The following is a 14,419-nucleotide window of genomic DNA, read 5'->3' as shown; positions in this document are numbered from 1 at the left end:
ACACTTGAGTTACCTCCTTTCCCTTGGGTGGGCTTCATGATATCATCTAAGATCATATATACATACCAGGGAAAAGAAAAAAGACAGGGGGGTGGCGTGGGGGGAACTCAATTCTTCAGTCCAGGATTTCCCAACTTTTAACACCTGGAACTGAGACTTCTGACACTCCATGTTCAGGCACAGAGAGCGTTCTGTCACTGGGCAGCCACACCAAGCAGACAGAGCACCAGACTATACAATCAGTTTTAGGAACCAGAGTAAGAAAAGAAAACTGAAAGTACAAAGCATTTTTAAAGGGCAGCCATGCGCAACTATTGACCAAACTCTAATTTAATAACTCAGATTCTACCAGACATGGATTTTGAAGCAGCACAGAAATAACTTTCAAAGTATCCTTGTGCTGTCCAGCCTGTTCTCAAGTATTACACTGGTGCTCTGTGTAACAATATCTATTGGCTTCTCCTTCCCCAGCCAAGGGATCTGTTGCACAAGAATGTAACTGTGTGGGTTTTTGTAAGTAAACGATTCTGTCTCACATAGGAATATTTTACATGTCCAATACCTCACATAAAAAAAAGAAATCACTACTTCATACCAGAAGTTTGTCATAAACACAAGATTTCAATATAATTTATGTGTGCGTGAACAAACAGGTAACTGAAATCCACTACATAACACAAGTTTTTAAGTTCAATACCACAGGTAGTCACAACAGAGCGCATTACCTGAATTACACTGAGAAGTCTCTCAGGGCAACTTCCACTTTCCTGGGCTCAGTTCCTTCTTCAGACATTTAAAGACAATCTAAAGAGATGTGGGGGGAAAAAACCAAGCTTTTTTCCAAGACAGACATGGTTTTCCATACAACAATAACACCTCCCCCCCTATTTTCCAGTTATAACTATAATTATGCTACTTTTGCCCTGATTGTGTCTCCTGTTAATTGCAAAGAAACGAAGGGCTGATTCTGCGTCTATGCGAGCAGCTGTCTGCTACGACATGAAACAATAAGACACAGCCAAACCCCGCCGGGCGCCGGGACTGTCCCCGCTGCCAGCCAACGGGCTCCACAGAGAGCAGGGACGGCGGGGCCGGGGAACCTGCGAGCCTCTCCCCAGGGTACACGCGGGCCGTCCAGGAGCACCCGGGGCGGCAGCGCAGCCCTCCTCCTCCTGCAGGGCGCTCCGCTCAGCCCGTCCGCCGCCGCGCCAGGCCCGCAGCCCGCCAAACCCCGCACCTCCCGCGGCTAAAGCGAGGGGCTCCGGCTTGGCGCTGCCGCCGTAAGACCTCGCGGGCAGGACGGGGGCGTCGCGGGCCCGCCGGTCCCCGCAGCCTGCCCGCCGCAGGGGCGCCCTGCTCCCCTCAAGGCCCCGCACCCCCCCGCCCGGCGGGCGGTAGCGGTGCCCGCAGCGGGCCCGCCCCGGCCCCGCCACCCCCTGCCTCCGCCCCGCCGAGCACGCACCTCTCCCGTCGGGGGGTGCCGGGGCTGCCCGGGCGCGGCCAGCGCCGTCCGGGCGGGCTGCGGCCGCCGCACCGCCGGCCCCACGGAGGCGGGCGGCCGAACGCCTCAGCCACCCCACTCCAACGGTCCCCGGCCGCCTCGCGCCGCCTAACCAATCCCAGCACACCTCTGCAGAGGCGCGCGCACTCTCGCCAATCTGAGCCCGCGCCCGCCCCCCCTCCGCTCGCCGACAGCCAATCGGCAGCCGAGGCCTCCCGCCCCTCCCTCTCCGTGCGACGCCCGCCCGGTCGCCAATCACGGGGCTGACGCTTCGCCGGAGGCGGACGTGCGTGCGCTCACCCCGCTTTCCCTCAGCCAATCGGCGGCCGAGGTCGTGCCGCCGCCGGCGCGCGCTCTCCGTGCGCCGACGGGGGCGCTCGTGCTTTCCAGCCAATCAGCCGCCAGCACCGCCTCGCGCGCCCCCGACGCGGGGCGCAGCGGGCGCCGCTGAGGAGACGCGCCGGCCCAGCGCGGCGCTGGCACGGTCGGGGTCCGCCGCCGGTGCCTGTGGTGCCTCTAGAGCTGTGTGGAGTAGGGAGGCGGCTTCTTAAAGCCGTTTAAACGTCAGGAGGTACCTGTGGAAACGATGTTCAGAGCCTGAGGGCGACCTGTCAATGGGAGAGAGGGAGGCCCGGCAGGGGTGGGCTCTGGTAGAGCGCTCCGTGGGGTTGTTGTGACGCCAGAAAGCACAGGGTGGTGGGCGAGTCATCCAGAGGGACCTGGACAGGCTGGAGAAGTGGGTCCCTGTGAACCTCATGAGGTCCCACAAGGCCAAGTGCAGGGTCCTGTCCCCGGGTCGGGGCAACCCCCGGTGCCAGCCCAGGCTGGGGATGGAGGGATGGAGAGCAGCCCTGAGAGAAGGGCTTGGGGGTGCCGGGGGGGAGAAACCGGCCATGAGCCGGCACCGTGCGCTGGCAGCCCAGAACCCCCCCGCAGCCTGGGCTGCATCCCCAGCAGCGTGGGCAGCAGGGCGAGGGGGGGATTCTGCCCCTCTGCTGCGCTCGGGGGAGACCCCCCTGCAGTGCTGCCTCCAGCGCTGGGGCCTCGGCACAGGAGAGACACGGAGCTGTTGGAGCGGGGCCAGAGGAGGCCCCGGAGATGCTGGGAGGGCTGGAGCCCCTCTGCTGGGAGGACAGGCTGAGAGAGCTGGGGGGGTTCAGCCTGGAGAAGAGAAGGCTCCGCGGAGACCTTCCAGCCCCTGCCAGTCCCTCAAGGGGCTCCAGGAAAGCTGGGGAGGGACTCTGGAGCAGGGAGGGGAGCCGTGGGACGAGGGGGAAGGGTTTTACACTGGAAGAGGGGAGATTTGGATGAGATATTGGGAAGAAATTCTTTGGTGTGAGGGGGGTGAGCCCCTGGCCCAGGTTGCCCAGAGAAGCTGTGGCTGCCCCATCCCTGGAAGGGTTCAAGGCCAGGTTGGCCGGGCCTTGGAGCAACTTGGTCTAGCGGGAAGCGTCCCTTCTCATGGCAGGGTGTTGGAACTAGGTGGCCTTTAAGGAGGTCCCTTCCAACCTAAACCATTCTATGATTCTATATGATTCCATGATATATACGTCAAAGCCCCACAGAGCCAGTCGGTCCGGTGCTGCTCTGCACATGCTCTTGTGTGCTGAGTTGTGGTCTGATTTTGTCCACAGGAGCGGTGGTGTGTTTCAGGATTGGGCTGAGGCTCCGAATCAGAGAATGCCTAGGGCCAGGGAGGGAGGCTGGGGGGTGGAACCTGCCCACTGCCCGCCCCCTCAGCAGCCATCACCAAAGCAGTCTGTGGGATCCTCCACTGAAGGTCAGACGCTGGTGTAACGCCTTAGCTCTGTCAGTATGCCTTGCTGTGATTATAGCTTCAGCAGCCCTCGTGGGCTGGGAGGGCAGCTTTGGCTTGTAAGGAATTGTGCACTTCAAGGATATGTCACTTGTGCACTAGGGGAGTCTTCTGGAAGCACCCTGCTGTGTCTCACAGCTTGCCCCACCAGAGGAAGAGCAAGTTTTTCAAATGACAATCTCCCCTGCTCCATTCTTTGACCATCTGTGTCTGGCTGGGTAATGCTATTGCATAGCAATCAGCTATGTTACAGCTTGGCTTGCTGGCAACCAATCGTAGTACAAACAGTCACAGCAATGACTAGTACGTGAGTGTTTTCTGAGGAAGATTGGACAGGACGGGCATCTGTTCCCGGCTGTGCGTGCAGTCTCCCTCTGATCAGCCTCCCTGTGTGGAAATGCCATGGTTCCTTCTGCAAAATGTTTTCTGTGCCTGTGGGAAAGGAACAGGATTCTTACGCTGTGTGTGGAGAGGAGGGACTACTAACATTTTGCATGTGTGGGAGGGAGATACTTTGTCATGAGGGAATAGGAAAATGAGAGAGAAAAGTGGTGCTAGTTCAAGCTAGTGCTGCGTTAATGCAGCATTATTCTGAGCTATATATGTGCAAGTGATAGTACATGCTTTTTTTCCCCAAATCCTGGAGTCAGGCCCACTAGCAGCAGTGGAACCAGATTCGGCAGAGGTGTTGTGGAGGGCTGTTTCTGCTGGCTGCATCTATGCTAGTAAATTAAGTAGCAGCAGGATGTAGGCATTGGCACTGGAATTTGATGGTACTGTACAACTGTTGAAACAGTTAAGCAACAAATGTGTTTTAGTGTGTATATATAAGCTCTAGCCCAATTACTATTCTCACAGACATCCTCCAGGCAATTCTGGGCATCTTGTATGGTACAGGGGCCATTCCTGGTAGGCAGTTTGGATAGAATCACTGCAGTCAGACAGGTTTTAGTCATGTGGCCACAGCGCGTTCCCTGCCACAGGTCTCATGCCTGTGAATAGCCCTTGGGCAGGTTTCACACACTGGTTAAAACGCAGTTGCCAAATTCACTCGGTATGGAGTGGCTTACCTGAGGCTTTTTGCAGGGTGTGCAGCACAGTGATCGTAGAATCATAGAATCATAGAACCATAGGGTTGGAAGGGACCTCTGGAGACCATCCAGTCCAACCCCCTGCCAGAGCAGGGTGGCACAGGAACGCGTCCAGGCGGGGTTGGAATGTCTCCAGAGACGGAGACTCCCCCACCTCTCTGGGCAGCCTGTGCCAGGGCTCTGCCACCCTCACAGCAAAGAAGTTCCTCCTCATGTTGAGATGGAACTTCCCATGGTCAAGTTTGTGCCCATTACACTCAGTGGTCCCCGGGCACCACTGAGAAGAGCCTGGCCCCATCCTCCTGACACCCCGCCTTTCAGTATTTACAAGCGTTGATAAGGTCCCCCCTCAGCTGTCCTTTTTCCAGACTGAAAAGACCCAAATTCCTCAGCCTTTCTTCATAGGAGAGGTGTTCCAGTCCCCTCATCATCTTGGTAACCCTTTGCTGTCCCCTCCCCAGCAGTTCCCCGTCCTTCTGGAACCGGGGAGCCCAGAACTGGCCCCAGTGCTCCAGCTGTGGCCTCCCCAGGGCAGAGCAGAGGGGGAGGATGACCTCCCTCCACCTGCTGGCCACACTCTTCTTGATGCCCCCCAGGATGCCATTGGCCTTCTTGGCCACAAGGGCACATTGCTGGCTCATGGGCATCCTGTTGTCCCCCAGGACTCCCAGGTCTCTTTCCACCGAGCTGCTCTCCAGCAGGTCACCCCTAACCTGTCCTGGTGCAGGGGGTTATTCCTCCCCAGGTGCAGCACCCTACACGTGCCCTTGTTGAATTTCATAAGGTTCCTCTCTGCCCAACTCTCCAGCCTGTCCAGGTCTCTGTGTATCATGGCATAGCCTTCCGGTGTGTAAATCGTAACCTCTCCTTCTGTGACAATGCCCTAATTATCTCTGCAGCTTTTCACTGGACTGACACCAGTAAGTCCATGTCTTTCTTGTACTGGGGAGCCCAGAGCTGAACACATTGCACCAGTGATGATCTCATCAGTGCTGAGAGGAGAGGATCGTCTCCCTCAATCTGCTGGTGACACTCTGCTTAGTGCAGCCTGGGATGCTCTTGACCTCCTTTGCCCCAAGGGCACTCTGCTGGCCACGAGGCCAGCAGGACTTTCTGGCAAGTTGTCTTCCACCAGCCCATACTGGTGCACAGGGTTGTTCCTCCCCAGTGCAGGACTGGGCATTTCCCTTTGAACTCGACAAGGTTCTTCTAGGCCCATTTTTCCAGCCTGTCGAGCTGCCTCTAAATGGCGGCACAATCATCTGGAGGATCAACCACTCCTCCCAGTTTTGTGTCCTCTGCAGACTTGCTGTGGTTGTACACCGTCCCATCATCTAGATCACTAACGGAGACGTTAAATGTCTGGACCCAGCACCAAGCCCCAGGGAACACCACTGGTGACTGCCCTCCAGCTGGACTTGGTGCCGCTGATGATAACCCGCTGACCCTGGCAGTGCAGCCAGTGTTCACCTCATTGTCCCCTTATCTGTTTTGTACTTCACCGGTTTCTCTGTGAGTATGTTATGGGAGAGAGTTTGAAAAGCTGTGCTAAAGTCCAGGTAAATTGCCACTGCTCTCCCCTCATCATAGATGGCTAGCAGGTTGGGCATTGCACTGCAGAAGGCTGTAAGGTTGGTCAGGCTTGATTTTGTCTTCACTGACTACTCCTAGTCACCTTCTTGCCCTTGTTATGTTTCAAAATCACTTTCCCAGGGACTGAGGTAAGGCTGGATCTGCCTTGCCCTTCCTGATGATAGCAGTGACATTTGCTTTTGCCCAGTCCTCAGGAACATCCCCTGATGACCATAATCTTCCAGACATAGCTGGGAATGGCCTCGCACTGCTACCAGCTGGCTCCCTCGGTCCTCCTGAGTGGGCACCAGCTCCCTGGGGAGGCAGAGCAGACTGTTCTCTTCTCTTCTGCAGTGCCGTGGGTTGCTGAGCGTAAATAGGACAATATAGTCACGCTAGTGTGTACTTGGTCCCTTGGCGTAAAACCTTTCCTTGACAAAGGGGAAACCAAGCCTGGGCTGTGTCCCAAACCAAAGTCACTGCCTGGGAGGGGAGATTAATGGATATGGTTTGCACAAAACTATTTCCATTCCCTCGTGGTCATGCAGTACAGTTGCCTCCAAGATGCCAACATCCGTCTTCCCAGTATTGCTCCGTTCTCGGTCACAGCCTTTCCAAACCATTCCGGGGGGAGGTGGCGGGGGGGGAAAGGAGGAACCGCAGCACTAGTACACAGGATATTTATGCAGCTAAAGAAAAACAGCAGCAGAAGGTGTGCAGAGAGGGTACGTCCTTACGTAGAGTGCATTTATGCAGTCCCAAGAAAATGAGCTGAGAGTATGAATTGTGTAAGAGAGGCTTTGTGCTATGGAGGTACAAGGGCTAAAGTAACAGCTGTCGTGCTCCAGAGTACCCCAGCTCATTCGCTGTGTGGGATCTTAGACATAGGACACTGGACACCAAGCAGTTTCTTCAGCTTGACCCTGGGGGCCAGGAGCCACTTTTTAACATAGATTAAAAAGAAATTATTCCATTATATATGATAAAATTTTAAGCACCTGCAGAGCTAAATGGTGTTTTTCTGAGTGTTCAGTGTCCTCACGTTGGACTTTGGTGAATAGACATTTAGATGCCTGTATCTTCTTTGCGAATCTAGTCGCCTGAGCGGGGTTCATATCCTCAGACTTGAGAAATCTAAAATTGAGATTAAAAGTCTGATCCCGACACCCTGGGCTCCCTTCGCAGTCAAGTAAGTACGTACCCTCAGACAGCACAGCAGTTCATATGGCCTGCCCTAAGCACCTGACTTGCCCTCTGAATTCTGGCTGTCTGCATTGACTATAAGGGAAACCATAACTTGGTTAGATTTAGACATCTCAATTAAAGATGCCAAAGTTAAGGCCAGTGAATCCCATCTCATGTTTCTGTCACGGTATCAGCAGCGAGTGCACTCCACAGCCTCACCCTTACAGGTCACGATTTCTAAAGGAGACCAGCAGGTACAGTCATGGATTCCTGGACTGAGATAACACAAATAGATCTAGGTTTTTTTCCCTTGCTGTGTTGAATTTCAACATCAAATACCTGCAATTAATTGAAATGCCCTGTAAAACATTGCATTGTGCAATGGTACATTCAGTCCCATGGAGTGACAGCATTTGAAAAGAAACGCTGTCGCTTTTAAAGTGGATCGAGGCAGAGTGAAGCCCAAGAAGTGTACCACCATATGTCAAAATAGAGGAAATACATAAGCTTGAAGAAAGTCCTCGCTCTGCATTCAGCCCCTGTAGCGAGGGACAGTGATGCCCCGCTGCTTGACAAGGGGAGATGAGCAAGAAGCTGCGGATGAGCATGGTGCAGGCAGTACCCGCACTGACCAGGACGCAGTCCCCCAGGGTATGACCACGGCAGACAGAGCAAGTTGCTCAACATCATCCATCAACAGTCCCAGACAATGCAATGAAGGAGGTTCAGGGTCCATCCAGGAGGTCATCCGGTCCTGCCCCGGGGCAAAGATGGTCCCTGACAACAGTGCAGGCTCGGGGCAGCTCTGCTGGAAAGGACCTGGGACTCTTGGTAGACACAAGCTGAACTTGAGCCACCAGTGTGCCCCAGCACCCTGGGCTGTAGGACCATGGGACCACAGCCAGCAGATCGAGGGAGGCAATTATCCCCCTCTGCTCAGCCCTCGTTAGACCACACCTCAATTCTGTGCCCTGTCCCGGGGCCTCTAATACAAGCAAGACATCAAAACCAGGAGCAAGCTCAGCTGAGGGCCACCTAGATGCTCAGGGGACTGCAGCGCTTGCCCTGTGAGGAGAGGCTGAGGGATCAGGGCTTGTTCAGGCTGGGGAAGGAAAGACACTGTCGGGGACCTGATAGCCACCACCCCGCTCCTGCTGGGAGCCCAGCAGAAGATGGAGCCAGGCTTGTCACAGTGGGGCATGGCAGGAGGACGAGAGAAAACAGATGCAAGTCAGATGGGCTACAAGGAAAAGCTTTTTCCCCGTGAGGACAGTCCAGCAGTGGGACCCAGAGAGGTTGTGCCATCTCCATCCTTGGAGGTTTTCCAAGGCCTGACTGGCCAGAGCCCTGAGCAACCTGGTGGAGCCGAGCTGACCCTGCTGTGAGCTGGAGGCTGGACTGGAGACCTCTTTGAGGTCCTTTTCAGCCTGAATTATCCTGTGATCCTCTGACTGCCTTCAGACGGAGGTATGCTGCTCTGCAGTCTTTACATTCAAAGAGCCATAGAGTAATTTAGGTGAGAAGGGACCTCTGGAGGTCATTCTGCACCAAGCCGTTGCGCAGTTGAGGACCAGAGCCATAGGAACACTTAGATCAGACTGTTTCAGTTTGTTCTTAAAATAGTTTTCTCCCTCCAGAGATTCTGCTTCATTTATGTTACAGATATCAATTTAAAAATTGAATTAAACTAACAGAGAAGGGGAGCAGCTCTTTGTGACATTCGTCACTCTCTAGCACTTTGTTAGAAACTGATCATGCCTCTTTTGGCTGGTGGATTTTTCTTAAACTCTGGCTTCTTTCAATAATAAAGCAATTTGGTCATCGTTCATGCATAATTGAAGGAGATACTGTTTCCCAGTGACATGTCTCTCTGCTGCATGTTCTTATAATGAAATCTAATTTCCTGCTTCCTTAAAAAAAAAAAAAATAGGAACAGGAACATATTCCCATTTTTACATGTAGTGCCAGAAAATTAGATTAATTTGTCGGTTCCAAGTAGTGACATAATATATTGTGTTACAGCGTCTTTTGCCGTGTCCAGGGAAGTCAGACACTCGGTATCCTCAGCATGTGCAGAGTCTGTCCCGTGCATTCGTGGAGTAGATATGTACAAATATATTTCCTTGCTTTTCTCAGTGAAAGGTGCTGGCAACCCGGAGTAAATGGAATCCAGCATTGCGATCTACACTTAGTGAAATGCATTTAAAAACATCTTATATGACTGAGAGTTTTAAATTCATCAGCACCACCGTCAAATTTACAATTTTTCAGTAAATTGCTTTTTCCTGATGCTGCTACTTTGTTTTCCGGAGCAGGGATAACAAGCACTTGCAGAACCTTTTACCTCACATCTAGGTACTGGCTTACTGCTGTGGATTTGTGAGAGACAGAAAATGCCACACTCAAGAAATAAATATGAAGAAAGTACCAATGCATAGAAATGCCCCAGTGTCATTTTCAACTGCTTCCTCTTGTTACAGCTTGAAAATACCTGCATATAGAAGCTAGATATTAAAAAAAAATAGATTTTCCCTTCAGTTTGTGTACATACAAATTCTCTTTGCATTTGTGGGCAGCAGATGTGTGCATCAAGAGGAGAGTAAAACCCTACAGATAGTTCGTAATTCAAAATGTCATTTTCTTTGAGAGGTGACTGAGTGGATTGGAGCTGGTAATATCAGACAGCTCTTGCAAGCCCCCAGTGTTTCGGATGCAGAAGCAGCTACATGACAAAGGAGAAGAGGCTGAAGACATTCTTCTGTAGAAATGCGCTTTGATGATACAATTCTGACAGAAGGTTTTTTTTTTTCAGAGGAATGTGCTTAGCGTTCCAGAGTAGTGGTACTAGTTTAAAAATAACATGAAATTTGGCATAGGAAATATTTTCCTTCTTGTTGAGATCTTCAGCTTCAGCGTCATCATACGTCATTTCATGCAATTGTGAACAAAACACAAAAATAAAAGGAAACCTCAGATGATGTCACCTCAGATCTGAGCACAAGATTGAGTTTGCATTTTAGGGCTGTCGCAAAGACATTAAGAGGAACAAAAGCAAACCGAAAAGTAGGTGATTGTAGATATAGAAGGTTTATAATATTCTTTAATTCTGTGTTCTAGTAGAAGAGCATGCTACTTGCTTGGAATACAGTGTTCATGGTGCACAGAAAGTAAGTCTTGAATGGACCTCTTTCTGTCCTGTGGGAAAACGAACGTGTCCATCATGTTTCTGTCATAACACGGAACATGTGCCTGTAACACATTTGTCAAACCTGGCTTAAAAAACTTCTGGCAACGGAAAATTCATACTCTCCCTAGGCGAGCTATTGCGGTGTGAAATTAGCCTTTCCATTAGAGATTTGTTCCTGCGCTGCTCTCTGTCCTCCCTCCATTGGATATTGAGCAACTTAGAATCATAGAATCATAGAATCTTCATGGTTGGAAAGGACTTTGAGATCATTGAGTCCAACCAAACACACACACACACAAAAAAAACCCCCTACAATCTCTGCCACTGGAGCATGCCCTGAAGTGGCACATCCAGACGTTCCTTAAACACCTCTAGGGATGGTGGCTCAACCCCCTCCCTGGGCAGGCTGTTCCAGTGCCTGACCACTCTGTCAGTAAAGGAATTCCTCCTGATATCTAACCTAAACCTCCCCTGCCGCAGCTTCAGCCCATTTCCTCTGGTCCTGTCATTATTCCCCTGGGAGAAGAGGCCAACCCCCACCTCTCTGCACCCTCCTTTCAGGGAGTTGTAGAGGGCAATGGGGTCTCCCCTCAGCCTCCTCTTCTCCAAGCTCAACATGCCCAGCTCCCTCAGCCTCTCCTCAGATGCCCTGGTCTCCAGACCCCTCACCAGCCTGGTCGCTCTCCTCTGGACACGCTCCAGCACCTCAATGTCCCTCTTGTACAGCGGGGCCCAGACCTGAACACAGCACTCGAGGTGAGGCCTCACCAGTGCCCAGTACAGAGGCACCATCACTCCCCTGCTCCTGCTGGCCACGCTGTTCCTGATACAGGCCACATGTAAGCAGCAGCCCTCCCCTCACGTGTACGCAGCAGCCCTCCTTGCAGGGCGTGTTTTCTATGCAGCAATACTCAGCTGCTCTTCTCTGGACCCTTGTCCAGTTGGCCCACTCATTCATCCTTGAACGTGGGTCCCCAAACCAAGACGCAGCACTCCGGGGCAGTGCCATCCTCATCCTGTGCTCTGGAAAGAGCCACTTTGCCGTACTCGCAACCAATACTCCTCTCTATGCAGCCCGCTGTTAGGATTTCCTTTGTCTCAAGTAGGTGTTGGAAAGAACTCCCGCAGCACGGCCGCCTGCCCCGTCCCGCTGCTGTGTGCGCGGCTGGTTGTGCCGGCCGGCAGTTCTCTGTGCTGCCTGCTGCTACCGCGCTTTCCCTCTGGCAACGCCGCCTGTAAAAACTGCTGGGCAGAGAGCTGAAGGGGAATCAGAACATAAAACACATCAGTACCTCTTTGCTCAAGTTCGGCGCCCCAGCGCGTTTTGGAACATTACCGTAACTTCAATTTACAAGTCTCTGTATTCAGGGATCTCCAGCAGAGAATCAGCTGTTCATTTTATTTTCCATTAGTAAATATTCAGCACTACATGGAATTTTAAAAACAAAATGCCTATTAGGACCATTCTGCTTTGTTTCCCCACACTTAGAATTTAAGAAGCCGTGGTTTGGGCCAGCTTCAGGCAAGACAGGAGATGGTTTTCGGAAGGTGTGATGGGAGAGGGCTAAACTGAATTTAGTGGAGGTGAAGACGAAATCAGAACAGAAAAAAAAACCACTGGGGTTGTTTAGGCTTTGTCTGGAGAAAGGGTGAAGGATTTGCAAGGTCAGTAATAACAGAAGTTGCATAGCAATGTAAATAGCTTACTTTTTCCATTATTCTGAAGTAAAAAGAAGTATTTTCCATAGACTATATTTGTCTTCTGTGTGGTTTTCCTCAGCTGTACAAAAGTGTTAAGGCTTCTGTCTAAAAGAACCACAAAGCAAGAAGAGGAGGGCGGTGGCGGGAGCCGCCCACTGCAACACTGCGAGTATCAGCGGGGAAATCTCAGCTGATGCTGAGGCAGCACACTCGAACCAGAGTCAGGTCAATGGCAATTGTTTTCCCAAAGATAAATTGTACAAAACAGAGAAAAAAAACGTGGGGGTGGGTCGGGCGGGGGGGGATGGGGGGAGACAGTGGCACCGTCTTTTATGTCCTTCCCCTTTTACAACTGTTGCTTTCTTAGCAAAGTGTGAAAATGTGGCAAAATTTGCTTAAAATTCATTTGCAGCTTCTCATGTCTTGAAACAGAGATAAGACGTTTCAGAAGATAACCAGTGAATTTCAGATCTTCAGCAGATACTTGGTTTCGGTCCGGTCATTGATGGAAAGTTGCCTTTCTGTTAAACTTGTGGCGAAATCAATGGTGAAGAAAGATGTTGGTAAGGGGTGACTCAAGAGTGGGTGAGTTGGACCCTTTTATTTACATGACATCTCCAAATGTGACGTAGTGCATGAAGTTTATTTAATGATTAGAAACCTAGAACTGGAAAGAATCTCTTGGATCATCAAGAACAGCTCCTTGATATCACTAGCAACATGTCTGTAATTCACTTCATAAATTTATAAGGTTTAAAAACTGCTGGATTTTCCACCTGCCCACTATTGGAAGGCGCTCCAAACTCCTACTTTTGTGCAGATAGAAGCCATTTTCTAACTTTCGTTCAGATTTAGACACTGTTCGGAGCACTCCAGTCCTATGCCAGTGTTTCTTTAGTTCCAGTAGTTATTTTATCTCTTTTCAGGTTTGGTTTTGTTTTGTTAAAATATGGGTTTGATGGACTGACAATTCAGTGGATAAAGAACTGGCTTGATGGCCGCACCCAAAGAGTGGCTGTCAATGGGTCCATGTCCAAGTGGAGGCCATTGAGAAGTGGAATCCCTCAAGGATCAGTGCTGGGACCGGTCTTGTTTAACACCTTTGTCAGCGACATGGACAGTGGCATAGAGCGCACCCTCAGCAGGTTTGCCGACGACACCAAGCTGTGTGGGGCGGCTGACACGCTGGAGGGAAGGGATGCCATCCAGAGGGACCTGGACAGGCTGGAGAGGTGGGCCCATGCCAACCTCTTGAAGTTCAACAAGACCAAGTGCAAGGTCCTCCATCTGGGTCAGGGCAATCCCAAGCACCGATAGAGGCTGGGCAGTGACTGGCTTGAGAGCAGCCCTGAAGAAAAGGACTTGGGGGTGCTGGTGGACGAGAGGCTCCACATGAGCCGTCAGTGTGCGCTGGCAGCCCAGAAAGCCAATCGTACCCTGGGCTGCATCAGGAGAAGCGTGGCCAGCAGGGCGAGGGAGGTGATTCTCCCCCTCTACTCCACTCTCGTGAGACCCCACCTGGAGCACTGCGTCCAGTTCTGGAGCCCCTACTACAAGAGAGATATGGACGTGCTGGAACGTGTCCAGAGAAGGGCCACGAGGACGATCAGAGGGCTGGAGCACCTCTCCTATGAGGACAGACTGAGAGAGTTGGGGTTGTTCAGTCTGCAGAAAAGGCGGCTCCGAGGAGACCTTCGAGTGGCCTACCAGTATCTTAAGGGGGCCTTTTTAGGGAGGGACTTTTTAGGATGTTGGGTAATGGATTAGAGGGACTAGAGGGAATGGATTAAAACTAGAGATGGGTCGATTCAGACTGGACGTTAGGAAGAAGTTCTTCACCATGAGGGTGGGGAGACACTGGAACAGGTGGCCCAGGAGGGGGTGGAAGCCCCATCCCTGGAAGTTTTTAAGGCCAGGCTGGACGGGGCTCTGAGCAACCTGATCTAGTGGGAGGTGTCCCTGCCCATGGCAGGGGGCTTGGAACGAGATGATCTTTAAGGTCCCTTCCAACCCTAACAATTCTATGATTCTATGTTTTGTTTATGAAGAGCAATACCATCGTTTTGTTTAATTTTTGTCAGTGGCAGATTCTCTGTTCCCCTATTTAAAAATAGATATACCTCCCAGAACACTACAAACGCGTCTAGCATTCCGGCGTGCCAGTGTGCTGGGATGTGCCGAATCGGTGGCTGGTTTTGACTGAATGCGGTGATTGCTGTGTACCTCTGAGCTCTTGAATATCAGCGAGGGGTTCAGTATTCTCACAAGACAGGAGACACGGACCTTATTCCCTCATCGGCTGCGTAAGCGCAGCCTCTGCCAACGAAGCCCACTCTTTGGCTGCTCGACTGATGGCGCCCCGTTAA

General features: G+C 51.8%; 1 protein-coding gene across 12 annotated transcripts in view; it reads right to left on the bottom strand.

Moving 5' to 3' along the window:
• The window catches only part of DTNB (dystrobrevin beta), a 230,396-nt gene extending 228,778 nt beyond the window's left edge, over window positions 1-1,618 (bottom strand). For all 12 annotated transcript variants that reach the window (XM_063330834.1, XM_063330842.1, XM_063330833.1 and 9 more), the window contains exons 1-2: window positions 1,463-1,618; window positions 726-804 (exon numbers count right to left, since the gene is read on the bottom strand). The gene's annotated coding sequence lies outside the window, so the exon portion shown is untranslated. The remainder of the gene's footprint in view (window positions 1-725; window positions 805-1,462) is intronic.
• Between the last annotated feature and the right edge of the window lie 12,801 nt (window positions 1,619-14,419).

Source organism: Chroicocephalus ridibundus, chromosome 3, assembly GCF_963924245.1.
Source record: "Chroicocephalus ridibundus chromosome 3, bChrRid1.1, whole genome shotgun sequence".
NCBI lineage: Eukaryota > Metazoa > Chordata > Aves > Charadriiformes > Laridae > Chroicocephalus > Chroicocephalus ridibundus.
This window is presented reverse-complemented; position numbering and strand designations above follow the sequence as displayed.